General features: G+C 40.9%; 1 protein-coding gene and 1 pseudogene across 1 annotated transcript in view; one reads left to right on the top strand and one right to left on the bottom strand.

The window, feature by feature from the left end:
* FHIT (fragile histidine triad diadenosine triphosphatase) overlaps positions 1-18,660 on the top strand; it is an 825,228-nt gene that overhangs the window by 245,495 nt on the left and 561,073 nt on the right. The window lies entirely within an intron of this gene.
* LOC118983612 (inositol-3-phosphate synthase 1-like) lies at positions 81-1,303 on the bottom strand (annotated as a pseudogene).

Below are 18,660 nucleotides of genomic sequence, written 5' to 3'. Positions count from 1 at the left end.
TACTGTTTCAGGTGGGGGCAGGGCTGCATGGGGGTGGGAGTTGTGGGGAGCTGTATGGCTACTGCCTTAGGTGGTGGGCTTCAGAAGTGCCTCAGCCTGCTGTGGCCTATTGCCGTCATTAGTGCATCCGTTGGAGGCCAATTGTTCTTGCAAGATACTTGGCAGGCAGCAGCCACATGCCCGACTCGGAGGCCGGGGCGTTCCATTTTGTGCTCCAGAAGCATGTGGTTCCGCAGTGGAAGCCCCACACAGGCCCCGAGGGTGTTCCTGATGCAGCAGTGCTATTAGAAGAGTGTGTTGATCACACAGGGCTGCCCTGTGGAGCCAGAGGCACCTTGAAGAGGATGCTGAGCAGCAACAGCACTGGGTTGAAGCCCTTTGGCTGTGGGTCTGAGTTGGTGCAGAAGCTCCATCAGCAGCAACAGGTCCAGCAAGATAGGTGCACCAGAGTGTTGTGTGACACCAGCGTCTTGGCACCGGCTGCATCAGCTCCCCCGTGTATTCATCCACTGCCCACTTGCTATTACCCACCTAAGGTATGAGGCGGTCAGGGTCCTCACCAGATGTGTAGAACACCGGGTTGCTTTGCACAGTGTCAATCACCACACTGCTTTTGGACACCTCTTTGGAGCGGAACCATAGCTGTGCTGACAGTTTCTACCTGTCATTGTTGCCTAGGAGGTTGTAGCTCACAATGGACATGGGCTTGAAGCCAGAGCTGTTAAGGGAGTCAATGAGCATGGACTTGATCTTGGTCTGGCCTGAGCTGAAGTCACATCTGCCCATAAAGGCTCAGAGCTGCCATGTGAACTCGAGTGCGACAGGCACCAGCATGTTCTGGGAGGACCCACTGAGGAAGGTACAGCCCTCCAAGATTCTGGCCACTGTGAAGAGTGTGGTGGTCACACCTCCAGACCTGGCTGGATGTTACACAGGTTTTCAGTGGAGTCAGTGAGGCCTGGGACCAGTAGCAGAAGTGCTCTGTGTTCTTCATCCCCAGCATGATTTTGTCAAGCCCCATGCGGGGCTGGGAGTTACAGCTGCCCCTGGGGCTTTGCTCCAGCTGCTGCTCGTGTACTAGGGTTCAGGTTGTTGGTGCTCATGCTCTGGTTAGCTGCGATGAACTCTGGGGTGTATAGACCAAGGGTCTTACGTGCAGAGCCAGCAAGTGCAGCCACAGCTGTTCTTGTGGCCTCCAATCCAGCACCTGCACATGCTGCATTGCCTCGGCCATGTTCCACAACAATGCATCCCAGCTGTGGAACGTGAGATCCTCTGGCGACACCATGGACAGTGGTGGGTGGAAGGGCAAGAACACCTCCTGCCTTCAGTTTCTAGGCCCAGGCTTACGGTGCCCGCCTGTGTCAGCAAACAGTAGTAGCTGACCTAGTTGCAACTCGTGTATGTGGGCCAGCAAGACAGCTGTGGGCATGGAGCTTTTGTTGCAGTCCCAGCTGAGGAGACTGACCCTGGGCCAGGACACCTGCCAGGTGGTTCAGAAGGTGAAGAAGTGCTTAGACCTGGGAAGTACCTGGAAGATGCTGTCCTCATGTCAGCTGACACTTGTGCAGTACTTGTACCATGCTGTGATGGCCTTTAGGCTATAAACCACATTGGGCTCTTGACCATGAGCTGGGCTGTGCCCCTCATTACAGCAGGGAGCCGGTTCAGGCAATGGCACCTCTGTGGACCACTCCAAACTGAAGTACCAAAAGAGCCCTGAGCGATTGTGTTATTCTGGCAGAGGTGCCAGGGTGCACCTTCTTAGTGGACTACCCAAAGTACCCCTGTTTTTCTTCCTAACATAATTCTATGTTGTGTAAGCATCTACTCATCCATCATAGGATTATAGGAGAATAACTCCATCCCCAGACAAAGGGATCCATTTTGATGTGAGAAGACCAAAAGTCAGCAACCCTAAAAAGTTGTGATGATTATAGTGCAATCACTACTGGAGCAAAACGGTTTTCCACAACATTTCTGGAAGCCTACACAATTATCACCTTCTTCACTCAGTCTCACTCTGGCCATGCTGCTGTATGAGTTGAGCAGACTTCTGCGCTGGCTGTGGTCTTTTATGTGCTATTAAGGACAATTCCTGTAAACAGAGAAAAACCTACAAACAAATGTCTGCACATTCCAGAAAACCTGATACATTTCTCTTGTACCACTTTGATGTTAAGCATTGTCTTTGCCCTTTTACTGGCAGCGAATTATCCCAATCTATACAGCACTCCATTGCCTACTCTGCTCTCTCTCTCTCTATATATATATATATATTTTTTCCCCTGAGACATATCACCTTGTCAGGATATATACTCAGTTGCAGCAAAAATCGATTTTACATATTGATTAGAATTTGTCAGCACATCCTCTCCAGCATACTAGTTCACAGCATGTCCATTTGCCCTGTCATACTGGTTGGGAACCCCAACAACTCCTGTAAAGTGAAGGGGGTAGGGGAATAAGTGAATGAGTAAATGAGTGATTTCAAACATTTTAAAAAGAAAACTCAGATTGTGGTAGGCTCAATAATAGCCCCCAAATATGTCTACATCCTAATTCCTAAGACCTTCACAGATAGGATTAAATTAAGGGTCTCGGGATAGGGAGAGTACCCTGCATCATCTGGCCAGGGGTGGGGGAGGGCAGCAGAGTCCCGGGGTCTCTGTAAGAGGGGGCAGGAGACTCAGCATCAGAGAAGAAATGTGACAACAGAGGCAGAGATGGGAGTGATGCATGTTGAGGGTGGTGGAAGGGGCCTCAAACGTGGGAGGACGGGCAGCCACTAGAAGCTGCAAAAGACACAGAAACGGCTGTTCCCCTTAGAGCTTCCAGAAAGACCCAGCCTGGCCTCCACCTTGACTCTAGCCCAGTGAAACTGACCTCACACTTCAGATCTCCAGAACTGTAAGAAAGTAAATTTGTATTATTTATGCCACTAAATTTATAGTAAGTTGTTACATGAGCAATAGGAAATTAATGAACTTTTAAAATGTCCGATAGTGACTACTAATGTCAAACTGGACTACAGTTAGCTGCTTGGGAATCTAATGCTCTTCTGAACATGGAGCCCAGCCAGGGCACCAGTCATGATGTTGTCGGCTTTGCTGGCGATGTGGACATGTGTGACAAGGCCCAAAGGAACAGGGACTTGGATAGAATTCGCTTGACCTTATTTCTGATTAACCACTGAATTCTTCCTGTGAAGGAACATTTCCCTCCGCTACTCCCATACCTTCTCTACAACTTTCCCACATTTTTCTGTGGTTTCTATGTTACTTTTGATTCAGTTGTATTACTTTCAAAGAAGAAAAACAGAACTATCTAAAATTGAGCTGAACTCTGTTTTTGCCAGTTCTTTCTTTTAACTTTCAAGGAAAAAGGCAGGCACTCTGGCTCCTTACCGTGATTGGGGTGGGGGGGCTTATTTTGTATCTCTCATGGCGGAAAAATCCTACACTGCTTTGTCCTACACTGCATTGCCTCAAGTGGTGAGTTTTTCCGATGCCCCAAATGGAATCCAGGACTAGTCATTCGCAGTACTGGTGTTCTGCAGCACCTGTGAAGCTTTGACAATTTTCTCTCTTGTATTTGTTGTTGTATTAGTGCGGCTATTTGTTAATAGAAAAAATAATACTATTATTTAACGTTTGTATTAGCAGCATTGTTATGAGATACTACCCCATACAAATTACATGTTGGTAGCTTTGTGATAGTTAACCATTGCAATATCTATGACATTTGGATCCAGATAGAATTTACTGTGAATAGTAAGCCATAAAAAATCGATGGAGGAACAGAGGAATTTTTAACAGGTTATTTGATAAAGAGATGGTTTTATTTTGTTAATTGATGCTTTCCACATTTATCAGTTACCAAGATTACAAATGCCAGGACTAGGGTAATGAAATCCTCAGGGAAGTTTAGTTATGTATTCATTTGTTCTGGAAATTGATTTTCAAAAGTCCTTAACTAGATTTTGTTTTATGGGTCTTCATACATACCTCTGAGGGAGAAAAAGGGAATTTAAATTGATACAAGCTATTTAAGTTTTTAAATATAAAGTTGAATAACAAATTGAATATAAGAATCTAAGAATATATATTATTCACATAAAATTGACATACTGCTAGGACATGCTGCTGAAATTTATTATTAGATTCCGGTACAGCTGTGGTTTACACATCTCATTGTGAATAAGAATGATATAGAGTTAGTTAATAAAATATCAGTTCTTTCTTACCTGAGAGATTTTGTTTCAATCAATTAAGAGTAGACTCTGGAATTTCTATTTTTAGCAAGTACTACAAATAATTCAAAAATCTTTAGGTTATATATACATGAAGAAACATGGCTATTATATAGTCCATCAATAGTGAAAATAGTGTGGGCTATGAAATTCCTTAAAATCTTTTCTTTTCAGAAAAATGGTTATCAGAAATACTTTGCCATATGTAAGATATGCTGTGCTAAGTTATGGAACACTTTTAAAAAAGGCTGGATCTGTTTTGAGTGAGCCTATGGCGGTTGTAAGGTTCTGGATTTCACTCAAATTTGTGGTAGGGCACACGGCATCCTTTAGATGTGGCTGTGATGCATTTAGCTCAATGACAAGGAAACTGGCAGATACTTCCACATGAGGCAGACGGACTGAGAAACAGTGCTTGCTGCCAGTGGCTTGATCTGCATACACTGTACATTTAATAGTTTGCCTTTTTTGCTTATGCACTTGTCCTAAATGCTTAATGAATAAGCTCTAAAGCTCTAATTTTCAACCAATCCTAAGTTTATTACTAAAGTTTACCAAGCAATAGACACACTATTGCACTTATACTGTCATGCTTTTATAAAGCAGTTTATAAAAGGTGACATCTGGCAAAGAGGCAGATCTATAAAAATCATGCGGGTGGATGTAGTGTCATTTTTTTCTGCCGTACTCCCAGGAAGAGTAATATTATTTTGACACACACATGCATCCCCACTGTCAAGTTTCTATTTTTATAGTTAGCTTACTGCACATATCCTTAAGCTATACAAAACCTTTGGGCTAATGCAAAAAGTGACATTTCTGCATATTTATTACAACCGCTATTTTAGAGGTTGACTTTGCCTGATAGGATTTTTCCAAGAACAGTGTCATTTCATGACAGTAGACATTGTTGAGAGCTATACTATTGTGCAGTTAGTCAGGAAAGGTCAAATATGGAAGGACAAATCATAAATAGCTTAATTTAATGGTTGGCATGATTATTTCTCAATATTTGCTGGATGGAGGGAGAGAAAAAACTATGTACAGCATGATGCGGACCCTGGCTCGTGGGGTCTGCCACATTGTGGATCAGGCATGAGAAATTCACACGGACTACCGAGTCCTGTAGAGGAAAGTAGATAGCATGGCTTCTCTCTCAAGAGGAGAAAAGGCCCCCATCCTTGCCTTGACAAGCCTTTATTGCTTTTGGGGGCACATTACATGATAGTTCTCATTTACTATCCACAGGTTTGCTTTAGGTGGTTACCTTTTACAGAAAACAAAGGAGACCCTGTTGCTAATCACACCACAGAAGAAGGATATTTGCAAATGCAAAGGGAAAAGTGATTGAACCAATTACACTCTATGCTGGGGAGGTTTAGCACAGACTTTAGGAAGTTACAGTAAGCACTTTCTGCCTCAATCCAGGGTGAGGGAGTTTTAGCAAGAGAAAGTCTTGAAGCGGCCTAGGTACATTGCAGGCCTGATTCCCCATGGGAGAACCTATCCATGGGCGTGGGTCCTGTCTGGGCCCACACCACACAGAACAGTCTTCTATACAGCATACCCAGCTGAGCAGTTCTATAAGCAGCCAGAATCTAAACCAATGCTTTAGTCAACATGTGCTCTACCCTGCAACCAGCAAGCCTTCTCCTGGGTTTGCACCCAAGAGAAAGGAATGCATTTGTCCACCAAAAGAATGCAAGAATGTTCATGCAAACTTTTTTTTTAAAGTCCCAAACTAGAAACCACCCAATGTCTATCAACCACTAAATGGATAAATACAGTAGACATAAAGTGCACTACTTTGTGGAAATAAAAACACACCATCAACTACCTGGTACAGCGATATTAATGAATCTCACAGGCAGCAGAATAAAGGAAGCTGTAGATGCCCTACATTGTCAAACTTTAGGATTTCATATTGTAAAACTTAAGAAGTGACAAAACTAAACTAGTGTGATGATAGAAGTTAGAAATGTGATTATGTGTTTTTGTTGGGGTGGGGATTTTAGTGAGGATAGTGTCTGGGACTCTTTTGGATTGTACATCATAGTTACATATGTGTGTACATATGCAAGAATGCACAATGGTGCACTTAAGATTATCCCACTGTACCAGATGTTCTGGGCACCTACTGCTGTGTAATGAACCACTTCAAAATGTAATGGCCAAAAGTAAATTATTGTTGTTATACCTCACAGTGTTGTGGGTCAGGGATTTTTATGGCACATTCATTGCAGGATGAATGTGCCATAAAAGGCTCTCTTTAAGGCTCCAGTTCATTAATGTCTGGAGCCTTAGCTGGGATGACTCCAATGGCTGGAAGTTGATTGGACATCTCTCACATGGCTGTCTTGATTTTCCTTGCTACGCATTGGCCTCAAGGTTGTCAGACTTCTCCCTGTAGAACAATTCATGTCTTTAAGAGGTAGTGTTTTAAGGAGTTGGTGGAAATATCAGTCTCTTAAGACCTGAGAATGGTAAAAAACAAACAAACAAACAAAACCCTGAGAATGGTAAAACAAAACAAAAATAAAAACAACAAAAACCTGAGAATCTGCTGAGTTCTATTGGTGAAAATGCTCACTGATCCCTCCAGGCTCTAGGGGAGAAAACATAGCCCCTCTGCCCCCCCCAGAAGGAAGGTTAGAGCTTTTTGTGGCCGTCTGTATTTTGCCACACCATATATATGTTATGTCTCAATGAAAACATTTTTTCTTAGGTTAAAATCAGTCACATTACTCTCAAAATGTTCTCTATTGGAGCTATTGTAAAATTTGAATCTAGTTCTGAAAAACACAGTGACCAGAGGGGAGAGAGGAGGGAATTTCAGGGGAAAAAGGGGAAGGATTTACAGAAAATAGTATAAAGGACACATGGACAACAACTGAGGGGGGTGGATATGGGAGGGAGGTGAGGAGCACTGGGGGGGGTGGGCTGGGATGGGAGTAAAAGACAGAAAACTGTACTCGAACAACAATTAAATTTAAAAAAAGATTAAAAAACACAAACAACAGAAGATATTCTCCATTTGAGATCAGATCATACATTTCCTCCCCCTTTCTTTTTGAGGTTGAAAAATGTGTGACATTTTCTTATTTTATTTGAAATTCTGGGCTTTGAGTCTTATTTTTTCCAGGCTTAGATGAATTTGGACTTTTATTTAATCATTTACAGCCTAGAGTTACCTGTCAGACTGAAGTGGGATAAGGCTTCTGATACAACTGAAATCCTTAGCACTTTTTGATTGATTGGTAATGAATTTGCCCTCTTATAGTCAAAGTATGATTGTTAAAAAAGAAATTCTATATCTCTTATTAATCATCTATCAAAAATGGGTTGCCCCACAGGCCTCTTGGTAAAAAGCCTTGTATGAGGTGAGAGCAGGACAGCAGCAGCATTTATGCAGTGAGGTTTTACATGGCATAGGCTGGGAATGTTTACTCAAGCTAAATAAAGCTGTGTGAAAGCAGAGCCCTTTAGACTATCTGGCCTCATTCCCATGTGCCACCGAGGCAGACAGCTTGGGAAGGCAGTGTACGTGCACGAAAAGCTGCATAGTCAACCATGCTGCAGGGATTCAACGTCAGGGCACCCAATATCTCAGCAGACCCAGCTACTGCACTTGCAGTTGGCATGTTTTAGGTCAAAAGCAGCACTTCAGCCAGATCTTTAAGTAACATTGTACATTTCATTTGACGAAGTTTGGGGGCCATATCTCAATCTTGTGCCAGTAACTTCCAGATCCATTTTACAGTCAAGATTACAAAGATCTAACCTCCTCCTCTTAGATTAAAAATTTTTAATTGCAAAGAGCTCTCCCATCCCCAAGAACCAGGAAGGATTTATGCAGTAAGTCCACGTCACCACAGTTTCAGGTCTCTGTTTCCATTTGTCACTTAAAGAGCTTTGCGGTTTATAAAGCCGTCACCCCAGCCCCACGGCAGTATCACTTTGTCAAAATAGAGTTGTTTGTATTTTATGCGACAGCCTATTTGTATAAGGTGCCAGGGTTTGAACTAAATATACTACATGAAGTCTAAGTTATAGATGATGAAATCTTGTGTGTAGCTTCTGTCATTCCTCAGTCGCACTCTTTCCCACCGGCCTTCTAACTCAGCCTCCTTAATCTAATGCAACTGTTTTTAAAAGAGCCCTTTAATTCAGATGAAGAAATGTTGTTGCTTGAGCCACTTCAAAGGCACATAATTCAAATGAGTTTGATTTTGACACATCAGTTTCCTCTCACTGATTCCTAATTCCTGAATAGTGTAGACTGGTTATAAAAATCGATGTCAAGGAATGTGCTAATGTACATACTTGTTTATGGATTTATATACACTGTAAGTGCATCATCTAAAGCATGAGAATATGTGTGTGAAAGTATAATCTGTGAGTCAATGAGTCTGATGAAAGCATGACTTTAGGAATTGGCTGGATTCTACTCCGTATCCCTTCACTTTCAAGCAGTATGACCCGGGATGAAATAAGATGTTTGAATCTGTCTGAATATGTTTGTCCCAAGCTGCAGGGTTACTGATTCATTGGGCCTCATCTGGGACACATCACAAATGTCAGGAATCCCGGTGTGCCTCAGACTACCACCGTTAGCACACAGTCTCTGCTATGATTTAAGCTGATTTCTCTGTGGAGACTTTTTAAAAAAATAATTTAAATGTTTCCAAGATTTATTGTTCAAATTCTGCAGATTTCCTTCACAATAAACTGTCCCTTGCTGGGACATAGGGTTTCATTGTGCTTCTCGAAGGTCTGCGGGCTGCCGCCAGCAGCTTAGATGTCACCCACAAGCCTGTTCAAAATATGGAATCTCAGGTCCCACCCCAGACTCACCGAATCAGAAACTCCATTCCAACTGCTATTTGCTTTCACATTCAAGTTTAAGAAGCACTTTTCTAGTAGAATGGCTACTGGTTTTTCATTTGGGGAGCTAGGTGCTCATGAAGTTTTTTAAAAGTTTTTAACCTTCAGTAAGAATATATATTTTATATCATTTCCCAGTAAAGGGGAATGTATACACTGATAAACATGTAATTAAGACAAAAGTTTCACCAAACAATATATACCTATGCCACATGCTAAGTACTCAGATATTTTTATTGTATTTTGATTTAAAATATGCCAGCCACGGGCCTTTATGTTGATTTGGTAGCATTTTGTAAGGAACTGTGGTGTTATGTGACCTTGGGAAGTCAATTATCTCCCTAGGCCTTAGTTTTCTCAACTACAAAAACAGGTGGGTTGGACCAATTGCTTACAAATTTTTCTCAGCTTGAACAGTCTGAGATGCTCTTTGAAATGTGAAAATCCACCCTGACCACGTTTATGAAAGGACATGTTTACTGGTTAGCGTATGCTTTGCTTTACTGAGAGGGCCCGAAGGAGCGCACAGCTTCTGCATGACAGCGGCTTACAGCCCAGAGTGGCAGACCCCAGGACAGTGGCCACTTCTGTGTGGCTCCTAAACACGGGTCAGTATTTAAAACAAATGGCACATGTTGTGATCTTTAAAATGTGCGCACATTGTCAGGAATTAAAACATAATGAATAAATCCCTTTCCTGCCTAGTACCCAAATCACAATATTAAACAATCTTCTGTTTAGAAAGAAATAGTAACTATACAGTGGAGAAACCTGACAATATCTTGACCAGGGATCAGAACTGAAACCACCAATTCGGATGAGTGGACACTGTTTACCTCCTATGTGCTGTCCTGAGAAGGACCCAATGTAACCGATATGGTGTGTGGGGCAGCAATACAGAGCCTGAATCTAACCTTCAGGACAGCTCAGAGGAAACCCAAACAGGAACTGGTTCTCTTAATGCCAGCATGTGTGTGTGTGGTGAGGGGGGAGTATGGATGGGGATGCACTGTGAAACAAAAAATAAGTCAAACAGGTAAAGAAATGTTTGTGATCCTAGAGGATAAAGAGACATGGACACTGAATGAGAGAGATCCTATCCTGAATCTCATCCTGGAGTGGCGAAATGCTGAACTGCATCACTGAGTTAGTTGACCACACTGGCACACAGAAGATATAAGTTATAAAATATTACACCTGTACTGTGGTGAGACAAGAGAATATCCTTAGTTCTAAGAAATACATGCTGAATGCAACTTATTTTCAAAATAATAACAGGGAATCGTGTGTATATAAGGGGAAAGAATGCAAATGATAAGTAGGCAGGGAAATTTTAACAATAGGTGAATCTGGGGGTATTTACAGTCACTCTTATGCTATTCTATTTCTTGGAACTTGTGAATGAGTTTGAAATGAATTCCAAATTAAAAGTGGAATAATGAGCCCTTTGTTCTCTTTCTCTCCTCTAATCAGCTCTGTGTATTTCCTAGATGCTTGGACTGTTTTTCCTTTGGGTGTTGTGCTCATTAAAGGACAAGCTAAGCTGACCAGGAGGCTCTGCTTTCTCTAGGTTTCCCAGAGCTGTTACCTCCCACAGGAGCTGACAGGAGAAGCCTGGGGTGTCCACCTCCTACCTCCTATCCCTGCCGTTGACCTTCAGGCATTTTGGTCTGTTCTCTCAGTACCTACCCCCGGCTCAGTGCCTGAGTATATTATCCATTGGCTGGCATCTCTGGTTCTTTTTGTCTTTGTCACTTAATCTTTGACCTCTACCCAGTTTTTGTCCTGTTTCTTGCCTCAGTTAACTAAACCCTTACACCTTAAGTACCAGTCTCTTTGGGGGAGCACTGCTTTGCTTTGGTCTGCATGAACTCTCCAGGATCCTCTTTTAAAAAAGCACACTAGACGAGGGAGTCAAGTATCAACAGATGTTTGGGCACATCAGGGAGGCTAAAGACCTTAGTTATAGGTTTCTGGCTCTAGTGAAACCAGAAATTCACAAAATATCTTTGAAAAAAATAAAAAAAGCTCTGACCCCTCTTTCCTGTGGTCGGGGAATCCTGGAGGAATAAATAAAGATGGTTTTCACTCCTCAGCTCTGCCAGTGTCCACGTAGTATCCAGAGCAGTGACAGTCCGTAGTTGTTAATTACCCTTCGAAGACGCGCCCTTGTCTCCAAGGAGTTGCAGTTTAATGATAAGGTAAGTCACCTGAATGGGTGAAGCATGCTGAAAGCTTGTGCAATGAACAGAATTCACACGTTTTTGGTGAGTAATAATCAGAGGAACCAGGAGACCCTGTGCTTGTGGAGATGACTGGAACTGATGGAGGAAGTTGAAAAGCGGTGGAGATAGAGGTCTCATAGCATCTGTAGATGCTATGGTTCTATAGAGAAGAAAACATAAGCAGGAAAGACCAGCCAGAGAGGTAAAGTATCAGATGATTTCGTGGAAAATTAGATCTCATGGACTGAGGTGTTGAGGGGAGGGGGCTCAATGCTTAGGCTTTAGGCTGCATTTCACAACCCCCCCCCCCCGATTTAGACTTTAGAAGTTACAACCAGGAAAGGAGAGTCACAGAAATGTTCTAGCAGAAATGCAGCAAGCCCTCTGTGACACCACCTGTCTATGTACTTTGAATATTTTTAAATGAGGTCTCATTATTTTATGACTATTTTGATTAGTCTGCATCTTATTTTTTAGCATTCAAATTATCTTTAAAAAATTCAGCATACTTTTTGGACCATTGTTTTTTTCTCCCTTTTAATTTTTTAAAGGTTTTATTTATTTATTTCCAGAGAGAGGGGAAGGGAAGGAGAAAGAGAGGGACAGAAACATCAATGTGTGGTTGCCTCTTGTGCTCCCCCAGCTGGGGTCCTGACTGGAAGTCGAACCAGTGACCCTTTGGTTCAGAGGCCAGCACTGAATCCACTACACCACACTAGAGTGGACCCTTTTAAATTTTTGAATAAACCAGGAGTCTCAAATGTGGGAGTGGAGCTCTCTCTTGTCTTCCCAGAAGCTGTCCACACCCATTCATCCCTGTGATAACTCCTGCCTACAGTGTGCTTCATGCACCTGGTGAAGTGGATGTCTCCTCTTCCCACCACCTTCCCCACCTGCAAGATAAATGCTTCCAAACCTTCCACTGAAAGCAAAGTTGGTGTTCAGTTTGTTAATTGCTGGCACTTCCTTGACAGAGCATAATGGAACTACAGAGCAATCACTTAAAAGGGAAATAGCTGTCAATTATCGCTCAAATGAATCCTGTTTAATGGAGGTGATGTTAGGCTGGCTGATACACAACCTTCTGTGCATAGAATGTAGATTCTTTGGCTGACCAGTTCTGTGCCATGTGTGATTAGCGAGGTAAACATCCTCAAGGCCAGATTTTAAAGTGGCCTTAGCTGAGGTAACTGTGGAATTTGTCAACTATCGTCAGGATTAGTGACTAACTTTCCCTACTAATATTTGAATATGAGTAAACAGAAACAACCATTCCTGACATTAAACATTTTAAATGGCATTGCAGTGGTGATAATGGTTATTAACATGATCATAGCAATGATATAATGGATGACATTGAATCATATGTAAGAGGCCCTACACTGAATATTTCACAGGCATCATCTCACTTAATTCTCAAAACAATCTGTTGTTATAAAATATTGACCAGCTTCATCTGACCTCAAAAGGAGATCTCTAGTGTCATACTTGAGAAAGTACCTCTTTTCCCTGGGAACAAAAGAGTAGGACACTGTGGCTCATGAAAATATTTGCCCCTACTGTTTTATAACCTGCAGGACTTAAAGAATGCGTGAATCCACGTTACTTGTAGCAGATGTCATTATCAAATTGTACTCAAAGTAAGTATCAGTTTCATACAACACATGCTAGAGTAGATTTTCCTAAAAGGTGAAAATTCAAGCATGGTATTTAATCCTCCCAGGAGCTCATATCCCCCTGTACCAATAAAAATTGATTTTTGTGTGTGTAGGTCTCCTTGCATGAATATTCCTCACTATCTTGATTTAAGCAGAGGAGGTGTTGAAGGAATTCTATGAATATTCTCTTTTGGAATTAGGGAGTACCAAATAACAGAAATCAAGGGCTAAGTGACAAAACAGTGTGTGGTTGGTGGATTTACTGATTTTATTTTACACATGACCTCTCAGTAGATGTTAACATTTTTCACATAGATACTGTACTGGAGACACAGTGTTGCACTGGCTGCTTATCTCTGTGAGGAGAGCCTTACTGAAGTCAGCATGTCTCCATGTCCTTACTCAGATACATCAGTCATTTCTCCTATGCTCTTGTCTTTGTTGTGTGGGGAAGAAGGAAATACTCATGTCAAAGGGGAAGCATGGTTTCTTGATTGGAAATCTTTAAGAACAAATAGAATTAACTAGCTTTGCCTTCCTAAGATTCATGCATCAGATTTTTGCCCAATCAAAAAGAAATCCAGCATGTAGGTCCTGTTATTGTAGTTAGGATGAAGAAAAACACCCTCCTGATCAATTCTCCATGATCTTCTTGTTATTATTGGTAACATAAACAATATGTCTGTACTTTTTTAGAGTTGACAAGCACCAAGTGTATTTTTAAACATTCCAAGTGTGTCTAATATTCCACTTAGCTATTTCCTTAATTTGAAATCTTGTAACATTTGATTTGTATTTATATTTAACATAAATCATGAAACATGTATTTAACATATATTTATATGTTTTTTGTTTTATATTTAGAATTGTTATCTTATAAACTCTCTTACCATACTGTGAATTGTACCTAGAAACTCAATATAATTTTGCAACTGTATTGTTATGAGGAATGGTGATGGAGCTCTACTCTCAAAGGGTTGAACAGCTGTTCTCTGCAGAAACAAAGAGGAATGAAAGAAAAGTGCTGGGGAACCTCTCAGTCTAGACTCATTTACGAAGCACACAAATAATGACAGCTCATACGAGGATCTCCCAAATCTGTTTTTACAATTTCTATTTTTCAGGACAAAGCTGTAATTTGGTCACTAAGTATTTTAGCTCAAATTTTTATTCTATGTGTATTTGGCACCCTCAAAGCAAATATATTTTCTACTTTTGCTCTTAAGTTTTTTTTTGAGCAAAATGGGATTTACATTACCAGGGAAATATTGCAGAATATATTGACTTGGGAGAGAAATGTTTTCTAATTTCAACTTCTTTGGAAGTTCAGTTAAGGTAAATATTCTTCACTATAGTCATCAAGTACTATGTAGTCTGCTCTAATCCAAAGTCGGACTAAGTGAAGAATAGAGCCAGGGTTAAGGAAATTCTTCTCTGCATTTGTGCCTGTTCTGCTTCCTGATGGTGGTATGTCCTAAACTTTAAAATTTTAAAACCTCTTGTGAAGACATGCCGCATTACTAAATGAGGCTTTCTTTAGAAAGTAGTGGGATTATGCTTTAGTTTTATCATCATTAACAGACTGAATTTGCTTTTTCCAAAATACAATTTTTTAAGTTAGCCTTTGTGAACTTTATAAACATTCTGAATTAAGGTAGAATGTAAGCAATGCAGTTTCATTAACTTTAATAAAGGTCAATAAAAATACCAAATTTAAAAGTGGTCTTCAGTCCTGGCTAGGTAGCTCAGTTGGTTAAAGAGTCATCCCAATACACCAGGGTTGTGGGTTTGATCTCCAGTCAGGGCACATACAAGAATCAACCAGTGAATGCATAAATAAGTGGAACAACAAATCCATGTCTCTCTCTCCTTCCCTTTCTCTCTCTACAATCAATTAAAAAAAGTCTTCACAAAATTGTGTTATTGCCAAAGCATTAATTAAATAGCACATCAGACTTTAAAATTATTAAAAATTACTAAGTATCCATTTAGAAAGAGATTTATTTTATTGTGGCCCACATCTCCAAAACAAATCCACAGTCAATTGCAATGCATTTTGAGATGTAAAAGCACCATTAATTACTGTTAATGGTACTTCTCTAATGTATGTAAATACATCATCTACACGCAACCTCTTGGCAGGATTTTCTTACTTCTCTCTAGACAGTTTAAAGATCTTAATTTATTAATATTCACAACAAGCATAAAGATAAACACATTTTTGAAGCTTTTGATGAATGGTGGTTGGAGATGTACTGAGCGTGGGCTGACAGTAGATATTAGCTCTTTGGCAGTAACTCATGGCCCTACTTGAAATGGAACTTGCAAGAGAGACCAAGAGTTTAAAATGATGTTATGAAGAGTTCCTGCAAGCACTTTATTCCAAGATTTCTTAGACTTGAAAATTTCATTAGTCTCACCATATACCTAGTTCATATTCGGCCTCAGGAGGTTTTAAACTCAGTGCATACTCCTGCCACAGTAAGCACTATTTTTTCTTCTTTTTATTGTTATTTACTTAAGTTTTTTTCTTTTATTTTTTACATTACCATTAACCCCCCATACTCTCTTTCATGCCCACTTCCCCAATCACCGCACTGTCTGTGTCCATGAGCTCTTTCTCTCTTTTTTTCCATTTTGCTCCATCCCTTCACCTCCCAGCTCCGCCCCCAGCCCGCCCCACACACTCCCCAAGCTCCCAGAGTGTGTTAGCCTGCTCTCCAGCTATTTTTGGTAGGCAGTATTTCTGATTCATGTTGCTGAAAATAAGATTGACAGTGACTTCTCAGGAATACACTGTGAGAACAATGTGTCCTATTTGTTATGTCCTTTTATCTCTGCCTGAGTTAGAATATTCATGTTGCTGTTTCAACAGGCCTCACATTGTAAAGTAATAGTAATAATAAAGACTACTCAGTGCTTTCTTGCAAACGCCACCCTCAAATTCGAACAAAGTGAGTGTCATAGAGGTTTGTAAGTAGGATTTTCACCAATTTAGATATAAAATGTGACCATGGGAAATTGATATATCAACAATTTCTTGCTCAAATACTACAGGCTGTGTGGTAGCAAAATGAAGGCAGTTCTTTGGTACTGAAATTGTGTTTTACATTTTAATTTATACTAGGCTGGGTTCAGAGATTTCTTCCCTCTCCCTGTATCTCCTTTAACTTTCTTTGATAGATAGAAAGGTTAGTTAATAAAGTTAAAAATATTGAGTACTGATAAAAATTTAAATCTAGCTTCTAATTTATACTTGCCACATTTCACAAATAACAATATACAGGTTCAGTTAAATTTGAACTTCAGGTAAACAGTAAAGTTTGGTTTTTTTTTAGTATATATCCCATTTGATAGGTAGCGCATACTTATAGTAAAAAAAATTTTGTTGTTTACCTGAGATTCAACTGCCTCCCCTGTTTCATCTGGAACCTGTATTCTAGCTCATGATGGTAAAAGATCACAGCTTTTTGTGAGCATGTACACTCACATACTAGTTGTCTCATCTGTAAAATGGGAGTAAGAATAGCAAAGTTTTCTCGAGGCTGTCAGAAGGTTTAAACACATTGTGTCAGGCATTTGATACAGTTCCTGCCATCTAACCAGCACTGTGAAAGCATAAACTTTTGTTCTGGAGGTGCTGGTCATTTGTTCCAATGCTGCAGGTGCCTTGTCTGCTGCAATCCTGCTGACGCAGATCTGTTAGAAAGGAAAGGATGTTCCTGATGCACTTGGCAGCTGCTGTCATCTATCTGCCAAAATAGAGGCTGCCCAAGTGACACCTTCACTGAAACACTTGAAAGTTTCCTGTGCTAGAGTGTTCGCAGGTACTATGAAGAGGCACAACAATGGCAACTTCTCTTTTTATAGCGTACCTATGGTATTTATAATTATGGTACATGTCAAGTCTGCTCTGAACATATGGGCTTAAGTAAAGTCTAATGGAGGCAAGAAAGAGCCAAGGTGCTAATCGCAACTGGTAATAATAGAAATGAACGTAAGCAATGTGAGCGCATAAGAGTTTCCATTATGCCAGATGGAAATTCACAATGGTGTTGGTGGGTGTTTCAAATGTAAGATCAAACAGTATACCCGACCATTCCTTTGCAGTCCTCTAAGAAGTGCCAGGTACTGGCTCTCCTGCCTTCTGTCGCTACTCTGAGTGTCTGTGTAGAAGTCAGAGTAGGCTGGGTTACGAGGCAGTAATAAACAATTCCAAAATCTCTGTGGCTTAACCAACTGCGATTGATTTCTTATTCTTGCAAGGCACACAGTTGCCCAAGGTGACTCTCCAGGGCTGCTGTCCCCCAAGGGGAGATGAGGGGCTTACATTTAGTCCACTGCTGTCTTATGGCATATTTATTTCGAGGCTCCATGGTTCACCAAAATTAGGGGAGAGCGGTAGGGACCGTGCACCTGGGCTGGTAGCTGGTGTGCATTACCACTGATCACAGTCTGTGAGCCAGAGCTGGTCATGTGGTTCTGTGCAACTGCAACGTGCATTCTGAAATGTAGCCTTCCACGTGTCCAGCGCACATTCTGGGACTGGACCCAGAACAATTAACACTAGTTGGCCCCACTGGCAAACATCACTGTTTAATCATCCACATCACTGCTATCTTCCACAAGGCCCAGAAGCAACTTCAGAATTTCTCTCCGTTATGTCACAGGCAGTAGTTGGCAGTCAGGGCTGACAGGAGAGCTGAAACCTATTGCAGTTGGCATTTGGATGTCATACATAGTTATTAGTGCTTTATAAATGAGTGAAAATAGGTTCTTCTGATAGTCTCTCTCATAGGCTTCTATAATGATCTGTATTTTCCATCATTCTTCACTCTGGTTTTGGGAGAAAGTAGTTTGCAGGTAGCAATCTTGATAGTATTTTTAAAATGCATCTCTAATTTACCTGAAACTTAAGTCCTCCCTAGCTTTATTCCCATTCAATAAAAATATTAGAATTTTTTAACAACTGTGATAAAGAGGGAAGAAACTCATTAACAAAACTTGCAATAAAACTTGAAAATTGTGTTTTGATTGTGGGGTACAAAGGATAGCATCAAAGCTCTTTCCAGCTCAAGGCAATTTTACCTGTGATCCCTTAAACTGCTACCTGATGAGAAAGATCAGCCCGCATTTGAGGTTGGCCATTTCAGTTCAGTTTTCACTTATATGGACATTTCTGGTGGGTGAACCGTTTTTGCAACTAACTTTGAGGAATGAACATAGCCTCAGAATTTTCTCAAGTCAGGAATATGAGTTTGACTTTAGTGAAGTATAGACTGGAGAATAATGAAGAAAACCTTTTGAAACTGGGAATTACATTTCAAAATTCTTTTACTGTGTGATTGCTCATACTGGTTCTAATCAGCAAACTCGGTTGTTTTGTTTTCTTTTGAATAGCTGTGTAGTTCAAGGCACAGTGCTAAACACTGAGATGCACATTAAATTATCTAAAAATGGAGGCATTGTAAAAAGAGAAAACTCTGGTAAAATATATGAACAAGTACTTAGCTGTCTGTGTTTTTCAGGCGAAAATGTCAAAGGAGCTAAGGTGGTAGAAGTTGTTCAGGGTTGGAGTAGATCTGTCGTAAGCGTTACAAGATCGGTGACTGTCCCATTGATTAAACATGCTGGAAGGAGA

The sequence above is a fragment of the Sturnira hondurensis genome, unplaced genomic scaffold (genome assembly GCF_014824575.4).
Source record: "Sturnira hondurensis isolate 20B ecotype Veracruz unplaced genomic scaffold, ASM1482457v3 Scaffold0002840, whole genome shotgun sequence".
Lineage (NCBI taxonomy): Eukaryota > Metazoa > Chordata > Mammalia > Chiroptera > Phyllostomidae > Sturnira > Sturnira hondurensis.
This window is presented reverse-complemented; position numbering and strand designations above follow the sequence as displayed.